We start from the raw sequence: 19,152 nt of genomic DNA, 5'->3' as shown, positions 1-19,152 counted from the left end.
AAAATACAAGTTCATTTGAAAGGATAGTGTTCCAAAAGAGAGTGTATGAGATGATAGAGTGTTTTGGGCACCCTGTTGCAGACGAAACACATTAATCCAGATTCAGCTCACAGGTGCCGTTGTGATCGCATATTTCCACTTCCTCATGTCAATTTTCTGTGTTAGTTGCTTCTCGTTGCTGTGCTAAAATACCATAGGAGCTTAAGGGAAGAAAGATTTATTTTGGATCACAGTTTGATGGTACAGATGGTTATCATGGGGTGGGGAAAGCTTGGTACAAGAGAGCCTTACTGCTGTGACTCCAGTAGCGTGAGACTGTTGCTCACATCTGAGTGGATCAGGAAGCTGTGCCAGTCAATGCTTACTCCCAACAACCTACTTCCTCCCATGATGCTTCGCCTTCCAGAGGACCCCTTACCTCCCAAACAGCACCCATCTTTGGATCCAATATTCAAACAGATGAGCCTGTGTGGAACATGCCACACTATAGCGCTATTACATCACTAGATAATCTTACTGTATCAAAAACAGATTTGGTAAAAACCTATTTTTAAATGTTCACAGAATGAAATAAATGGGAGAAGGGACAACTTTTGATCTAGATTTATATATTATTCTGTGCCAAGTCTTCCATCTCTATTCCAAGAAGGCACAGAGACTTTGTGGGAGCTCTAGTATGTCTGTAGTTTAACCGGAAGGGGCTAGACAAGACTCCAGCTCATGGAAACTAGGTATACTTACATTTAGAGTGTAACATCACAGTATCAAAAGAGTCCCTGTTATGATTAGGCAATTTGTTCAGATGTAAGAACTTTCTAGCATAACAAAATTATATCTACTTGTTTTTTTAAATAAATATAGGTGAAAATTATAGTTGTTTTTCCAATAGAAGAATAAAAGTTACTGTTATAATAATGGTATGGGCAATAGCCACGTGTTGATGAAAGTTATGTCAGTTAGACTGTGTGGCTACTGAAGCTGATGCTTCTTATTCTGTAGCTGTTATTTCTGACTGTTGGAAGGCTAGGATGTCCTGGGGGCTTTGATCTTGGAACTTCTGATGGGTGAAAAGAACCAAGGAAGGAGAACCCCAGCTGGCTTTACTGCCTTTGATCTGGAAACGAGATGGCAGCTTGTCTCCAAGTGTTCACTAGTATTTACCCTCTAGATGGCTCATCATAGCAACTATCAGTAGTTGTTTTGGTGGAAAGCCAAAACCACACATGTATTTGTATCTAATTTCTATATGCTTGCAACCACTGATTTTTATTCCCAGGACATTTTTCACATAAAAATGTATTGCTGATGCCTTGAGGTTTGTTATTTTATCAGATTCTCTCTTTCTTTCTTATTTTTCTTTCATGTATCACTGATGTGAATTCTGGATAGTCCAGAGAGGCAATGGGTAGAGAGCAGGAGTATGAGTGAGTAACAAGCCAGGGTCTATGCAAAACATAATGATGGAGCAGCTGCTGTGTTTCCTCCCGTTGCCATGGCACTTGGTTATATCTGGACATATTGGCTCCTCAGCCTGTTAGCCTCAGTCCCTTACGCTGTCCCTACTTAGAGAAAGTCTTTGGTTATGAAGCAAGACATTCCGATTCTAGATGTCCTGGGGTCTGATTTCATTCAGTCCAGTTCCTGAGAAATGTTGAGAGGTTTATGGGTGGTAGGAACTAATAATTCAAGTTTATATTAGGTTTACAATCCCATTTTATTCTAAAATTTGCCCATGTGGGCAAGGAAAACTGGTGACATGAAGTGTCCATGTGATATGGTTATCTTTTCTACTATCATTGCCTAAATTCCTTCATTTTGTTAAAGAAAACTATATGAGACAATAAAGACTTAATTATCAGATTTATTAGTGTCTCTGACCTGAAGCTGAGAAGCTGATGGGAAGATAATCTCTACAGACTCAAGGATACTTGATAACAAGGTTTTTGTTTGTTTGTGGGTGTGTTTTTAAGTGTTATTTAGGAGCTACTAAGATGACTCAGCTTATAAGGGTGCTTGCTGCCAAGCTTGACAATCCTAGGACCCACAGGAGGAAATCAAATCCTAAAATCTGTCCTCTGACCTTGACTTTGTGCCATGGGATGCATACACTCGCTTACACACACACACACACACACACACACACACACACACACACACACACACACACAACATTAAATAAAATGTAATTTTAATTAAAAATAGCAAATCATTCTTCCTTGATTTTCCCATCTGTGGGGATTACATTGAAATAACTAAGGAGCAAATAAAATAGATGCCTCTACCCTTCCTCCTTAGTGATAATCCCATAATTTAATTCATTCTGAGCCAACAGGTTGCTATGGTAGCAGGAGAGTCAGGGTTACAGCTTTGCCTGGTTCTGCGATGTGGAATCAGCCCTGTGCAGGATGAACTTCAGAATACACAAGACCAATGGAAGCAATTTCTGCCTTGACCTTGACTCCCTGCATCCTTAAGAAAACAAAACTAAGCTAGTGGCAGTACCAGGCCAAGCCTCCTGAGTAGGCCAGCTGCCCTTCCACGGTGTGGAGTGGAGGAAGCCATGATCTCTGTCTTTTTATTTAGCTTAGGATTTGATCCTCAAAAGACTCATTATGTAAAGGCAAGTTACAATCAACAACAACAGTAACAACAATAACAACAACAACAAAAATGAGTGAGAAGAATTTGTGTTTTTATGATCTATGTTTCAGATCACTTCCCCTCCAAGCTCAGTTTAAGGTTTAATTTCTAAAAACATGTGTGCTCATACACACCAAAACCATTTTAGAAGTGGGAATTTTACAGCACAGAATTCAGTATGAAATCTCCATTGTGAAATCTGCCTATTATGTGGAAACTGCCTTTCTAATACAAGATTATATATTACTATACTTTATATATGATATTAATCACACATTAACATATGTGAAATGTAATATGCATGGAAAATACACACATGTGCTCTACACATGTTAAATGTATATATATGAATATAATTTAATATACATATCCAACTACTAAAATCAACAATTTTTTTGGTTTTTTTCGAGACAGGGTCTCTCTGTGTAGCTTTGCGCCTTTCCTGAAACTCACTTGGTAGTCCAGGCTGGCCTCGAACTCACAGAGATCCGCCTGGCTCTGCCTTCCGAGTGCTGGGATTAAAGGCGTGCGCCACCACCGCCCGGCTTACAATTGTTATTGTCTTCTGATATACCCTCTCCACATTCTTTTCATGTAGATTTATTGTCTTCCTCTTGTCCAGAGGAAAGCCTAACTTTTCTGTGGATGCACTTGTAACATTAAAGAAGAATGTCCATAAAAGACAAGTAAGTATGGATCAGATTTTGTAAATGCCATTTATTCTTAATTGCTGTGAAATGAAACTCTTTTGGGACTGGAGCACATTAGGGCTATAAATATATAGGGTCTGACCCAGTGGTTCTTAACCTTCTTAATCCTGTGATCCCTTAACACAGTTCCTCATGTTATGGTGACCCCCAGCCATAAAATTATTTTTATCATAATTAAAAAATTACGACTTTGTTGGGCAGTGGTGGTGCATGCCTTTAACCCCAGCACTCAGGAGACAGAGGCAGGTAGATCTTTGTGTAGCCAACCTGGTCTACAGAGTGAGTTCCAGGACAGCCAGGGCTACACAGAGAAACCCTGCCTTGAAAAAAAAAATTACTACTTCATAACTGTAACTTTGCTACTGTTATAAACAGTAATGTAAGTGTCTGTAATTGTAATGTAAACATGCAGGATATCTGATATTCAACCCCCAAAGGGGAAAGGGTTGAGACCCACAGATTGAGAACTCCAACCTTTCTGAAATTAAGCACACCTTCATGCAGAGAATTTAGGGGCAAGCTATCATTTCGGGGAGTTTTAGGGGTCAATGACTCGGCATATTCCGTTTCTTCCCTCTATGTGGCATGCCACTGTCATCTTTCTGCCGGGGGTCTGTGGAGTCATCAAGAGCCAACTTGATGAGCACCCTTTAGACACTGCTGTCTCTTGCTTCCTGCCTTATGTCCTCTGCCTTCACCGTCCTTCCAGGTTTAGTCTTTTCCTTCTTAGTGGTTACATCTCCAACAGTACTTACAAAATTCTCCTGAAACAGAAGACAAAAGAAAAAAGAAAAAGAAAAAAAAAGGAAGCAGGATTGAGGATGGAGCAGTGAGAAAATGAGTGACAAAGACCCAGAAGTCACTGTGGGGACACTAATGGACCAGTGTCGGTCCCCCATGTCACCTTCCTCGGACTTCACACACAGCCACTGAAAGAAGAACATGAGCAGGTGTGGACTCTTGCCTTCCCCACACATGGCTCAGAGCTACCCAACCAGAGTGGGACTCCGGCTTGGAAGCGCAGGCAGCCCTCAAAGGAGCTAAAAAGTTCAGGCTCTGGTTAAGCCCATGCACGTTCACCGAGAGTTGTTTCTCGAATTGGGATACGAGAGAGCAGGGTGAGATTATGACATTACAGCAGAGGACCCCACTTCCTCTCTTGGCCTCTCATTACATGTAACTCTTGTGTTTGCCATCTAGGATACAAAGCAGGCGCCATTATAAAGGAAGCAGGACATTAGAGGACTTCATGTGTTTAATAAATGCAAGGCTTTTTCCTAAGGAGAGGAATATGTTTCTCTATTCGGCATTGGGTTAATTTGTTTCTTTGATAATCTGGAGGTTAGGGCTGAAGACAAAGAGTAGGCTAGCTACAGGGGAAATAAAGATAACCCAATTTTTTCCTCATCCATAAGAAGTAATTATGTTTGGACCTTGTGATGTATATTATTATTACTTTAAGATTCATAATGTGGAACCAACAGATAGCTGCAGAAAAGAAAAGTTTTTTATTGTTTATTTGTTTTCTGCAAAGTTTGTGCAAAGCACTTCCAAGAAATAGTGATTTTAACACTTGTACGCATTTTACAACATTTTCCCTTTTACATGTTGGACAGTGGGAAAAAGAAAGCAATTCTCCTTCATCTCTATTGCCGCTGATAATGTTTCTTCCCTTGCATCTGTATCATCAGGGAAATATGTGTGAAGGCAGATTGGATGCTCGCTGTGAAAGTGTGTTGGATACCAAATCAAACCTGAGATGCGAATTATTGATTGCAAGTTACAGTCAACGATGCTCGTGCATTCTCACTGCATCCCAGGGTCCAGAAACAATCAGTCTGGCTGAGTTCCCTGTAATGGATGAAACAACTCCAAAACCCACTGTGTCATGTGACTAGGGCAGGCTTCAAGAGAAATAGCAGTAGTATATCGGAGCAGAAGCTGGAAGGAAACTTAGCTCTTTCCTAAATCCTTTAATCACTTGTAGCTAGAGTTTTCCTGCCTGGCTCACGGTCAGGACAAATCTCTCTCACCCGCCAGTCCCACAGCTGCTCAGACCCAACCAAGTAAACACATAGAGACTTATATTACTTATAAACTGTATGGCCGTGGCAGGCTTCTAGCTAGCTGTTCTTATATCTTAAATTAACCCATTTCTATTAATCTGTAAGTTGCCACGTGGCTCATGGCCTACCCGTACCTTAACATCTTCTCATGGTGGCGGCTGGCAGCGTCTCTCTGCCTCAGCCTTCCACTTCCCAGAATTCTCCTCTCTCCTTGTGGCGCCCAATGAGGGGAAGGATGACACTGGCAGCTAAGGGTAAGAAAGGCGGTTTTAAGTCTCAGCTCTCAGCTACTGCTCTGACCTCTTGGGCTTTTAACTCTGCAATTGGCTCTGTGTTTCTTATTTAATAAGACTGTTCATCTACAATCACTCACTCATCTTCATCTTCATTTGGCTGTTTAAGTCATTCATGATTTCATTGCTCATTAAATTTAGGTGACCAATGGCTAACATGAGGAAAATAAACAAAAAAAAAATGGAATTTTGCCTTCTAGTTGCTCACACTCTAGTTAGAGACATGGCTTTATCAATGTGTGCATTTGGGAAAAGCTATAAAATAAAGCTATACGTAAGTCAAAAGGGTAGCATGAACCCTGAAATATTTAGGGGTAACCCGTAGAAAGGCTTTGACTTTCCTGTTCTCCCTGCATCTGAAGATAGATACCTGAGATGGACTGACAAAACACACCACATCAAATAAGAAGAGAACAGAGCCATGCAAAGTAGAACTAGGCTGCAGCCCATTGCAATCAAACTGTTCAGGCAGTGGGTGCTCTCTCCCCTCTACCTCTTGTGTTGTGTTTCTCTACCCTCTTTAAGGAGGTGGAAAATGATGGAAGAAGCCCTAGAACCAGAATGTGAAGTACTATGTATAGTATTGTGTCAGAAGAGATGCTGGCTGTCATTTCGATAGGCACCTACGGAAAGCAGAGAGTATCTGTGGGTAAGAGGTCGCATCTGGCTTCCATGAGCCTTACCTACGACCTTGCCCTGTGCTTCATATACTTAAGTGATCCTAGGAGCCACATAGGGGTCTTGTAAATTTTTTAAAATAAAAATCCTTTTTTTTCTTTTTGGTGCTTGGGATTGAACCCAGGGTCTTGTTCCTTCCAGAGAAGTGGTCTGCTACCGACCTACATGGCAGTCCCAGGAATCTGTCAGAATGTAGACTGTGGTTAGGTAGGTGTTGGGTCTGAGATTCTTAGTGTAGGTGATGAGGCTGGACTGTGTTTGAGGAGCAAAGTTTCAGGACAGACTGGATAAAGGAAGCAGAGACAGGCCCTGTAACTCTATTTCTCCCCCCAGATATTGTAATTAGTTTGTGTGAAATTGAGATGAAAATGAAAAATTTGGGGCTTCACTGGTTCTTCTAATTAGAAAAAATTCTTCCCCCGGGACCACTTTATGGCTCCCATTGGCCTCCAATTTCCCTTCAATTTTCACCTTTATCTTCTTTCTCTAAAAATAAGAGGGATCAGAAGAGCCCGGTTCTTGTCACGATAACTATACATACTCAGTAATTTTCCTTTGTTCTATTTGCATTCTGTGTTTCCAGAGCTCACCTATATCAACACTAATCTTTATGAGCTAAAAACGCTTTGTCCACAAAGCAATCGGTGTCATTTTAAACTGTGGCATCGATCCTTCACCAGGACGATTGCATTGGATTTGTACTTATCTCTCTTGGTGGAGGGAAAAGCTCAGATCTCTGATAATAGACTGACGCAAACAGCAAACAGGAAGTGCACAGGAAGGACATCCCTCCCAAGGTCCCAGCGCTTTTGGTGTAGAGGTGGCCTTTCCCTCCAAGGGTCCAACTTTTGTTCTAGGTAAGAATAAGGACAGAAGTTAAGATTTCGCCATTTATTGAGAGGAACGGCATTATTGAGCCTTCTTTCACAGTAATGGGAAGGCCATGAGTGGGAAGGAGAGATGCTGACCACAGTCGTGCACCCACAGCCCCGTCCTGGCCTTGTAATCACATTCATTACTTGTAAGAGGAACACACAGGTGACTCAGGAGATCTTCCATAGGTCACTCGGTGGCAGGAAGCACAGTTTCTGCTCTGAAGCTAATGGAATTGATTTTATCTAATCACACACACTGCAAGCTAAACATGCTCCCTGTCTCCAGTGTTCTGGTCATGCTTTTGATGAGCAACTTCCTTTGACTGCTAAGAACAAATCATTCTCCTAGAAACGAAAAAAAAAAGTGAGAAGAAACAGGGCCACCCAGTTCGAAGGGACATTAATATAAAAGGGAACTAGAACAAACATGTTATTCATTTCCTGTCTTGTCTCCTAACTCATCGCCTCTCTAACACTGGCGGTTGCCTCTAGGACCATGACAGTGTTGTATACATATCTTTGGGTACCTTGCAGTCTCATTTTGTCTGAAAAGAAGAATTTATTGGCATATCTTGATACCGAAGGCTTATAACCCAGGTAACCAAGGTGCTAGACTTCAAAGAGAAGGTCACTGTAGCTTGTAGATGTGGAGCCCAGGTCTGAATGCCAACAGTGATTCTTTTCCTTAGTGTTTCGTGTTCTAAGTACCTGATTCGGTTTCCTGCTCCTGAGGCCTGCATTCTTTGTCTACGGGCTGTGACCCACGGGTGGACCATAGAGAGCTACAAACAGAAGGCCCTGTATTTCAATTTGCCAAGAGCAAAACAGATTTGGTCCCATTGCTCTGGTGTTCCTTTCTTGGAGTTTTCCATGAGGTATGACAATTAGTAGGTACATTTAAATAAATTAAGAAGGGCTTTTTGTAAACAACATTTCCTATGTGCTTCTGGCTTCTGTTGTGATCACAGAGTTTTTAGATCCCTGTGCAGAGGACAGTGTTTCCCACCCCCCCCACCCCCCCCCCCCCCCACCCCCCCCCGGAGCTGAGGACTGAACCCAGGGCCTTGCACTTGCTAGGCAAGCGCTCTACCACTGAGCTAAATCCTCAAGCCCTGTTTGTTTGTTTGTTTTTAATACGTGATTAAATCAGAAAGATTTTTAGCAGTGGTCCGGTTCTTTCTCTAGCCCTTTTTGAGAGTCAGCATAGACACTTTCCTTACAGAGACAGTATAGAGTATAAAACGAAGTACATCCAGGCACAAGACATTGAGATGCTGAGTCTTCTGGAGTCCCAGTGGTGGTAGAGAAATAGAAGCTGTCATTTTCTAGCTTCAGTTGTGATGACACGTTAGGCCAAGACTTCCCATCTGATCTGTGAGACCCAGAAACTCATCAAACTGCTAATTGGTAGATGCTGAGACTGAGTAGGAAGCTTCAGAAATTACTGGCTAGGAGAATGTGAAATGCACGTGACAATAAAGACAAAGCCTTGCTGTCAGGCAATGTTTAGCTACTGGGACTTCTTTCCTACAGTGGTTTCATAATTTATTGAGGGATGCAAATCAATAACTGGTTATTTGCTCTCTGGTGATTTTTAAAATTTCACAATAAGCCTTTCAACTGGAAATAAGCTCAGAACTAAGAATAGCACTTGATTAATAGTTGCTAAATTAAGGGTTAAACTCTTACTGGTCAAGTAAGCTGCTAACAAACTTTTTTTTGTTTTTGTTTTTTTGTTTTTCGAGACAGGGTTTCTCTGTGTAGCTTTGAGCCTTTCCTGGAACTCACTTGGTAGCCCAGGCTGGCCTCGAACTCACAGAGATCCGCCTGCCTCTGCCTCCCGAGTGCTGGGATTAAAGGCGTGCGCCACCACCGCCCCGGCTTGCTAACAAACTTTTAATTTGTTCAGAATGCTTCCCACATAATCATCGGTCGTGGGCACTCTAGTGGTAAAACTGACCATAACAAAACTAGCATCTACGAATCTCCTGAGGTGACACCCGCAACTCTGTCAAAAGCCACTAATAATACTGTGGAAACCATGCTCAAAGGCAAAGTCTTAATGTACGTAACTGCAGAAGATCCAGTTACATAGTATAACTTTTTACTTACATCAAATCGCCACATTTCCAAGGCAATTTGACTTGATTTCAATTTCCAGTGATAACTGTTAATAGTGTGTTGCCTTCATGAGCAAATGGACTTTGCAAATTAAGTGTGCCAGCTAATTATCATCATTCCAGATATTTTGATAGAAGATCAGTTAATTTAATTCCAATGTTTTGACACTTCTGATGCCCTCCTCCAGAGTCCTGGGTATTTAAACCCACTTATACTATTTCTCACTGCTGTTTTAGTGGATTTTCAGAGGGTAACAGAGCAGAACACATTAGCCTTTTAATAGAGGAGGCCAAGATTTGGAAGTGACTGTCCTATCTACCTCATTCTCTTTGCCAAATAAGGTATGGAACCAGCTAGATTGAAGAGGAGGTAAGAGGCTCCATATTTCATGGAAGGAGCTATGGAGTCATATTAAAGTCTCTTAGCTGTAGACCAGTGATTCTCAACCTTTCTAATGCTGTGACCCTTCAATACAGTTCCTCATGTTGTGGTGACCCCCAACCATAAAATTATTTCGTTGCTACTACATAGTTATAATTTTACTATTGTTATGAATCATAATGTAAATATCTGATAAGCTGGATATCTGAGATGTGACCTCCAAAGGGCTCGTGAACCACTGGTTGAAAATCACTGCTATAGACAGCTAGGTAACTTTGCGTAACCTTGGACATATTAACAAGCTGCTGTAAAAACTTTCTCTTAAAACTTGTGTCCATATTGTTAAACATTCCATGTCCTAAGTAAGCTGTTAATACAACCTTTCTCCATTACCACAGAATTTGGTAGATTACAGGAGTCTTAACATCTCTTAATCTAGCAGATTCTTAGTGTTGGCCTTGCCACCCATTTGAACTCACCCCAGGATGGTCTCCTTATGTCATGTTTGATCTGAGCAAGTCACCAAGGCTTAAGAGTTGTCATAGTTCCTTCCAATCTGGTAGACTCTAGAATCATGACCTTGCATTGCAAGGTGCTTCATAGTCATGCGGCTATCAAATTTACCTCCTGCCACTCTGCAAAATATATCTTTGGGGCCATGGTAAGTTTTCTTCCCTGTGGCTCTCCATATATGGTCTGATTTCTTACTCTATCTGAGACTTTATACATACTGTTCCTTTATCTGAAAAAGAATCCCTCATTACCTACCACCCTCTTCACTCTGCTAGCTTTTCTGTTTGGCAAGCAATTCCACTTTGAGGTAGATAGTTCATGCCATTTCTCCCAGGAGGCCTTCCTTGAAGAATGGGAAGACCCTTCTCTATGTGTTGATTACCCTTCTCAAGACATTCAGTGTGTGATTTTCTTCACTAGCATGCCTGCTACCCTGGAGGGCAGGAACTATGTTTTAGACTCCTGTTTACTCAGTTTTAGAAATAGGGTCTAGAGGATAGGGAGGCAGCTCAGCAAGTAAAGTGCCTGCTGAATTGTAGTAGAATATTATTTTAAGGTGTGTTGCTTTTGTTTAATGTTACATTGGTTTAACTCTGTGAAGCTGTCTTACTGTGCCTGTCTAAAACACCTGAGGGTCTAATAAAGAACTGAACGGCCAATAGCAAGGCAGGAGAACGGATAGGTGGGGCTGGCAGGCAGAGGGAATATATAGAAGGAGAAATCTGGGAGGAGGAGAAGAAGGGGTAGCCAGAGAAGGAGGACTCCAGGGGCCAGCTACCCAGCCACACAGCCAGCCATGGACTAAGAAACAAAGAGAGGTATAAATGAATAGAGAAAGAGAAAAGCCCAGAGGCAAAAGGTAGATGGGATAAGTTAAGAAAAGCTGGCTAGAAACTAAGCCAAGCTAAGGCCGCACATTCATAATTAAGACTAAGCCTCTGTGTATGGATTTATTTGGGAGCTGGGTGGCGGACCCCTCAAAAGAGTTAAAACTCTCAACAATACTGAATAATCATGAGGACAAGAGCATGGATCTCTAGGATCCAAGTAAAAGCCAGGCATGGTAGCATACATCATAATCCAGTATTGGAGAGGCAGAGACAGGTTGGTCAATGGAACTCAATGGCCAGCCAGTCTAGCCAATCAGTGATCTCCAGGTTGGAAGAGGAGCACTAGTCTCAAAAAAATAAGGTGGAGATTGATTGAGGAAGACATCTGACACTGACCTCTGGCATCTAGATGCACCTGCACATACATACATGTGCGCGCGTGCACACACACACACACACACACACACACACACACACACACTACACATATACACACAATGTCTAAATTGTAGTACATTTTTGTGTTTCCCTCTATCAGGAAATGAAATAAAAACAAATGCAATTACAGAAAGAGCAGGCAGGTTAAATGAAGTCTGCGCAGAAGTATACCTGTTCTCCTGCATAATTGATTACAACTCCTATAAATTCATTTAAAATGTATCAAATGAAGTGACAATGCAATTTTAAAGTAAGAGGTTATTATTTGTGGAACCAGAATTAGCTGCTCAACTGTTCAAGATTTATTATATAATATTTAAAATTCAGATCAGTTCCTTGAGTTGTATACTGGACACATTTTCCTATAGAATTAAAATGGATTCTCTAAAGAGGTTTTTATATTAATGGGAACAAGTCGGGTGGTGACTCTAACTTGAATTTTCCTGCCTGGTCCACGGTCAGGGCAAATCTCTCTCACCTGCCAGTCCCACAGCCGCTCAGACCCGACCAAGTAAACACAAAGACTTATATTGTTTACAAACTGTATGGCCGTGGCAGGCTTCTTACTAACTGTTCTTACAGCTTAAATTAATCCATTTCTATTAATCTATACCTTGCCACGTGGCTTGTGGCTTACCGGCATCTTCACATGCTGTTTCTCATCATGGCGGCTGGCAGTGTCTCTCTGACTCAGCCTTCCACTTCTCAGCTTTATTCTCCTCCTTGTCACACCTACACTTCCTGCCTAGCCAATGACCAATCAGTGTTTTATTTATTGACTAATTAGCAACACATTTGCCATACAGAACATCCCACAGCAGGTGACTCTTTTAGATCTAATGTAAGAGAGCTATGACAAACATATATATTCAGATATCTAATTTAAAATCATGTACTATTAAAGAAACCTAATAAGACCTATTACCTAGACAATATCATTTTATTATGTGTGAATCATAATTACTACATAAAGACATGCTACAGATGTACCTAAAAGCCCCATTCTGTTCTCATTCTGGTCTTCCATGTAATCATTCACTCATTCACTTGATGCTTTAAAAAGAACTGAGTACTTGGTATTTTACAGATGCTATATAGGTAGTGGAAGTATCTATAAATATGTCCTTACCTCATAAAATATACAGTAATATTTCTTATTATAAGCCACATTTCCCAATTGTTGTTTCTCATACTAAAGTGTGATTTTACACACCTATAGCCTATATGTATTAATAAATGATACTGTTATATATTACATGGTTTAAAAGTTGTTGACAGGGACTGTATTCGTGAACTCACAGCAGCCATGGCTGCCTACACAAGACCTGTGCAAGATCGAGCCAGTCAACATTTGGTGCTGTTTATTGCCTCTCTCTGTATTGCCCTCCCTTTCCCAGCTCAGCACTTTCAGATCTTGCTTTTCCCATTTACTCCTTCATAGCACCACTGCCCTTGAAGAAAAATGAAATCATGGCTTTATTTTAAAGCTTTGTAGCCAGATAGGGGCCTAACATCTCTCGCATGTAGACAGCTCCTTATCTCATCCTCCTCCTCCTCCTCCTCCTCCTTTCATTTTTTTTCAATGCCACCTTGAAGTTCTAAGGTTCTCTCTCCCTGACAGAGACTGGAGGTCTTGATAGTTCAATACATAGATCGCTACATTTATATGTGTGTTCACACGGTTCTATTTTTGCTCCTGAAGACATACTCAACTAAAATCGTCAATGTCTTAACTCGGGTGAGACTTTTGTCCTTTTGATTTCTTCTATTTATACAGATCATTTGTGTACTTCTCTTACATCATCTTTCTACAACATTTCACTCCCAAGTTCTTCCCCTTGTCTTGGTACTTTTACCACTGGGTTGAAATGTTTGCACAGCATCCTGTTTCCATGGGGTGAGCCCGCTCATGGATGTACTCACATGTCATCTGATAGCCTCTGCACTGGACTTGGAACCTATGAGATCTGGGGGTCAGGGTTCTTCTACCTGTTGTCTGCTTGGTGGCCTCCCTTTGAATTCTGAAAAAAAAAACTGATTTTTTTCCCTAGAAAAATCTCATTACATGTATAAAATAACCAGTCAGAATGTGTTTTTTTAAAGTTATTAATTTGTATCTCTAATAATTGTTTTAATTCAAATGACTAGTTTGTTTTTTAGATACACCTATTTGAATGGAATAATTAATATTCAATGATTTTTTTAATTTTATTCTTTTGCATAACAAACTATTACACATTGAATGGATTATGGCAGCTCCAGTAATTCCATCATCCATTCCAGGATGGGTATTCTAGTGTAGCTTGAGTTTTCCTGCCTGGCCCAGTCAGGACAAATCTCTCTCACCTGCCAGTCCCACAGTCTCTCAGACCCGACCAAGTAAACACAGAGACTTATATTGGTTACAAACTGTATGGCCGTGGCAGGCTTCTTGCTTACTGTTCTTACAGCTTAAATTAATCCATTTCCATTAATCTATACCTTGCCACGTGGCTCGTGGCTTACCGGCATCTTCACATGCTGTTTGTCATCGTGGTGGCTGGCAGTGTCTCTCTGACTCAGCCTTCCACTTCCCAGCTTTATTCTCCTCCTTGTCCCGCCTATACTTCCTGCCTAGCCACTGGCCAATCAGTGTTTTATTTATTGACTAATCAGCAACACATTTGCCATACAGAACATCCCACAGCATTCTAGCATGGCCTAGCTGGCTTATTTGCCCAGGGTCTCACAGGCAGAACTGAAGGCATTAGCAAGACCATCATTTCATCTGCAGCCCAAGGTGCTCTTCCCAGATGTCTCAGGTCATTGACAGAAAATCATTTCAATGGAGCTAAAGTATTGAGGGCAGGGAGTTGGCTCTTTTGGTAGGGTGCTTGCTCTGCATGCTTGTGATCCCAGGTTTGGATTGCCAGCATTGCACTGAAGTCCCTGTCTCACTACTGACTATGGGCTTGGGGTTCCTTTCAGATCCTACACAATGACCTTGCGGTCTTGCCCACAGCATTGATACAGATCAGCTTGCAGGCCAGGGTCAGAACATTCCTCCCAAATTTCATCATCCTTTAAAAATTTTGGTCTGCTTTTGTTTTTATTTTATTTTTAAAATTAGTGTTTTTACAAAGTGAAAACAGTTTCTTTCGGTTCCCTCAAGCCAACTTAATAGTAAGCTAACCACTGGCAACTGTCGGATTCTCTACAGTCACCCACACTCAAAGGGAGAGACTGTACACGGAGGGCTATCAAGAGGCTGCTGACTTGTGGAGCATCCCAAATGGACTTGTGTTCCAGCTACCTATCGTTTTTGAACATTTGAGCTAAGCTTACTCTCCCATGTGCTATCCCTGCGAAAAGTACGCCACGTTTAGAAATGAGGAAGTAAACCCAGAAGCCAGTGCGTACAGAAACAAAGTGTCATCTTTGCTATTGACCAAGCCAGTGACAAGGAATGTCACTAGGTGACAGAGCCAGGTGGGCGGAGGACCTCCTTTGCTCACCCCATTGAGAGTTCGAGGCTGTGCCAGCCAAGTATAAACTTGTAAAGGAGCTAATGCCTCACACTGGGCTGGAGAGGAGGAGGAGAAAGGCCAAATGCCGCCACAGCTGGCCCTTGGGTAGGTTAATCTCATCTGTCCTAGGTTTTATTATCTTGACACAAAGCTAGATATGCCTGGAAAGAAGAAATCTCAGCTGAGAAACTACCTCCATCTGGTTGGCTTGTGGGCATGTCTGTGGAGCATTTTCTTAACCGCTGATTGAGAGGGGAGAGGAGGGCTCAGCCCACTGTGGGTGGTACCATTCTTGAGCAGGTGGGTCTGGACTGTAAAGGAAAGGGAGCTGAGCCAGCCAGGGAAGCAAGGCATTAAGCGTAAGCGTAAGTGGGGTCCCGTGGCCCCCCCCCCCGTCTCTGCTTCAGTTCTGCCTCCAGTTTCCCACCCCGCCCCAACTCCATGATGTGGAAGTGTAAGTAAAAAAAAAAAAACCTTTCATCCTCAAGGTGGTTTGGTCTGTGTTTTGTCATAGCAGCCGAAGGCAAACTAGAAGAGAATTTGGTACCAAAGAGTGGGATATTGCCATGATGGATTTGAACATATTGGTTTGGGGAGGATTGTGGAAAGAATTCTGGAGCTTTGGGCTATAAAATAATAGCAATAATAATAATAATAATAATAATAATAATAATAATAATAATAGCTTTCCCCTCCCCTACTTCCCAATTGAGTATCAGAAAGAAACAGCTTGATGCTTCAGGCAAAGCTTCCAGAACAATGTTTAAATCAGAGGACATGTGAGTCCCACCTAAGAGTGATTGATTGCCTAATGTGGTGACATCTGCCTAGGACATGCTGCAGCATGGTAGGATCTTGGAAGCAGGGCACACACATGGGTCCTGTGTGGCTGCAGTTCAGTGTGGGGGATCTGAGACAGAACCATCCATCACTTCATTCTCGGTATTCTCCCATCTCTAAGCAAAATAAACAATTTTATCACCATTGAAATCCAGTCCCCACAGAAAATGACTTCAGCTGGACACTAAACTGAATTAAGATGATGTTGGGAAATGTGGTGTGTATTGTTCTCTACCACAATGCTAAACAGGAGGAGAATATGGGGGCGTGGGGGGACGGGACATTTGCATGGTCTCGGTCCACCCATGTTATCCTTCTTTACCCATGACTTGGAAAAAACAATTCATATTCTTCCTCGGGTTCATTGTAGTGGTGGAGTTCACATAAAAAAAAATCTCTGATTAAAAGATCACACAATTAGCGTTTATCATTCATGATTCCTTATGTAAGAGAAATTGTCATATTCTTTCATAAGGCATTGATAATGGAAGCACACATCAATCCTATAAAACTTTGTTTTAGATCATTTTTAACCTCCACTTGACAGAGTGTAAGCTTTTCCCCCCTGAGCTTTTCAAAGGATTGAAAACGGTGTGTATGTGTGGTGTGTGTGTGTGTGTGTGTGTGTGTGTGTGTGTGTGTGTGTGTGTGTCTGCAGGCACATGTATGTGTGTGTGTACTCTAACCACACCACCATGAGTATTTCCTTATGGCTTTCTTCCTTTAGTTTTAGTAGTAAATGCTACAGTTGCCTGCCTGCCACAGTCTTCTAAATCTAAGAGATTTTAAATGTTTTCATTTTCAGCCTGAGGTTTCAGGTAATGGAGCAGTAAAGGCAGCATGGACCTGAGAGATCCCAGAGGACTCATGTTTTTGAGTAAGCAAGGAAATCTGTTTGCAGTGCTCATATTGATGTTAATGCCTGTGCCTTCTTTGTAGTTTAGGTGAAGTGGTTATTTCTCTACTCCTCTATCGAATTTAAAAAGAATCAGATGCAGATTCCTTAAAGAACAATTTTTTGGGATGACTGACCATCTTCACTTTGCTGTCATTTGAACTCTGGAGTCATGATTCTGGGGATTTCCAGTGTGTCAACAGAGTTCAATAATCTTTGATTAGATTAATATTGCCTGAGCATTTCAGAAAAACCAAGGGCAGGCCAAAAATATTGTTTACACAGTAAACACTCTGAGGCATTTACAGAAGAACCTCACAAAGAGAGACGGACAAAATGGCATCCAGGGCTTCAGGTTTCCCTTTAGCCTTTGAAATGCCAACGGAAATAAAGAAGCATCCATCTATCTCATCAGTCTAGATGAGACCAGAGGTCTGTGTGCGGTTGCCCACATTACTGCAAAGCAGAGGTCTGTCTGTGCTCCCTGCTCCATGTGACTGCAAAGCAGCTGGACGGGGCAAAACAACTGAGAAGTGTAATTAAGGCCCCGTACATTTCCTTATAACACATGCAAAAGCATAGAAATAATTTCAGAAAACTTCACTACGACAGATTGGATGCTCGGTTCCATGAAGCTGTGGGTCAAATCTAAAAGCATTTGCTTGATCGTTTCTGAGGTAAGGGTTGAAGTTTACCTCCCCTTGCTCAGCTTCCCTTTGGGTTTCGTAGAAGAAATGCACCAAATGATTGAAGAGCAACTGTCAGAAGTAACCAATACCAGTAGAGCCTTCTGGATAAAGTGAATGTGGAGGTCACGGGGACTGCACAGGGACACTTGTATGTAGAGAGGTGCACCCAGTTCACCTCCCCATTAGTTCTGTTGACTGTACTTCAAACCAGTCTGGGATTAAGCGGCCTCCAAAGTTTCTAGTCTGTGTAATAGCTAAAAAAAGAACATATGAGTTCTGACCTACCCTGGTTGGAATAGTTGCTTACCCCAAATTTAATCTAACCTCCTTAGACAACGTGAAGTTACAAACTATTCCCTTCTGAATTTTTTTATGACCTCTTATTTCCTTTTCACAGAGGGGTGCCCAGATTAGAGTGCTGAGAAAGAATTGATCTGGGTTGAATTATTATCCCAGGGGTCAAGGCAAAGGACAAGGACTTTGGAAGAGCCCACATGGAGAAATCAGACACAGAGAGCCTGCTTACCACCATCTCCTTCCCTTGCCACGTCGTCACCACAGTTCAATACTATTTTCAAACCTCTGCTTCTTCAGAGGCTATTTTTCTGATAAAATTAGTCCCCATTCCTCACTGTGTGACTACCTAATAAAATAGAACACAGAGAAGGTGATTAATCAAAGCCGCAGCAGGCACCTGGAATGTCCCAGCTGCGGTTGCAAAGCGGAGGGAGTCCTTCCAGGAAGGTTTGTGTGGGCTGTGCGTGCTCTTACATTCTGAGATTATTCTGTGATTTTTTTTTAGCAAAATAATCACCAAATTCCTTTCTTTGCAATTGCTCTTCAAAATTTGCTTGATTACAAGATATCCCTCTAGCTTTGATTCAACTGTGCAGTTTCTTTCTAATTATTTTTGGGAAGGACCTGAGGTGTGAATGAACTTCTTTCAAAAAACCTCTCCAAGGTTTTCATGTGACCTCAAGGGTTGTCCCAGTTTCATATGCAAGTACTTAACATCTATGTATATGTTAATATACATACACACATATACATTAATGCATAGACACATATGCACACATATGTATACATACACACACACACACACGCACATATTTGTTCCCTAAGGAGCATCAGTATGTAATCTAATACTAAGAAAACAGTCTATTTTCACATGTGTTAGCAATGGTCCACAATTACCAGAATCACTAACTCTATTGGCACCTTGAGTTCAGAAAGTGGCCGTTCCAGGAAAAACTTTTATGGTGAACTCACTTATTAACTCATTTTTTCAACATTTCAAGTTAAATGTTTATATATTGGGGAAAAGTAGCCAGTACAAATTGCTAATACTTAAAATGAAGGCCAGAGTGTACAGATTAGAGGCACTGGGAATCGAGATTCATCATTTGGCTTTACAGTTGGTCACGGGGTACTGAACATCCTTTTATCATTGGCAGCAAGTCACTTTTAACCTCCAAATTTCAGAGCTGTATTTAAAAAAAATGGAGGGGCTTCCTGCTGTCCTTTTCTCCAAATGAAAGCCAGATAAGAAGAGCAGGGACACGCTGTCTTTAGATTGCAGATGGGAAGTTGTTGAGCCTGCTCCTTTGTGCTGGATCTTCTGGTTCTTGCAACTAACAGATGAGTCATTCCTCTTCCCACACAGCGGGAGCAAAGAGT

The sequence above is a fragment of the Peromyscus californicus genome, unplaced genomic scaffold (genome assembly GCF_007827085.1).
Source record: "Peromyscus californicus insignis strain IS unplaced genomic scaffold, ASM782708v3 Scaffold_21__1_contigs__length_65335640, whole genome shotgun sequence".
Lineage (NCBI taxonomy): Eukaryota > Metazoa > Chordata > Mammalia > Rodentia > Cricetidae > Peromyscus > Peromyscus californicus.
The sequence above is the reverse complement of the archived record's forward strand: the minus strand, read 5'-3'. Positions refer to the sequence as shown.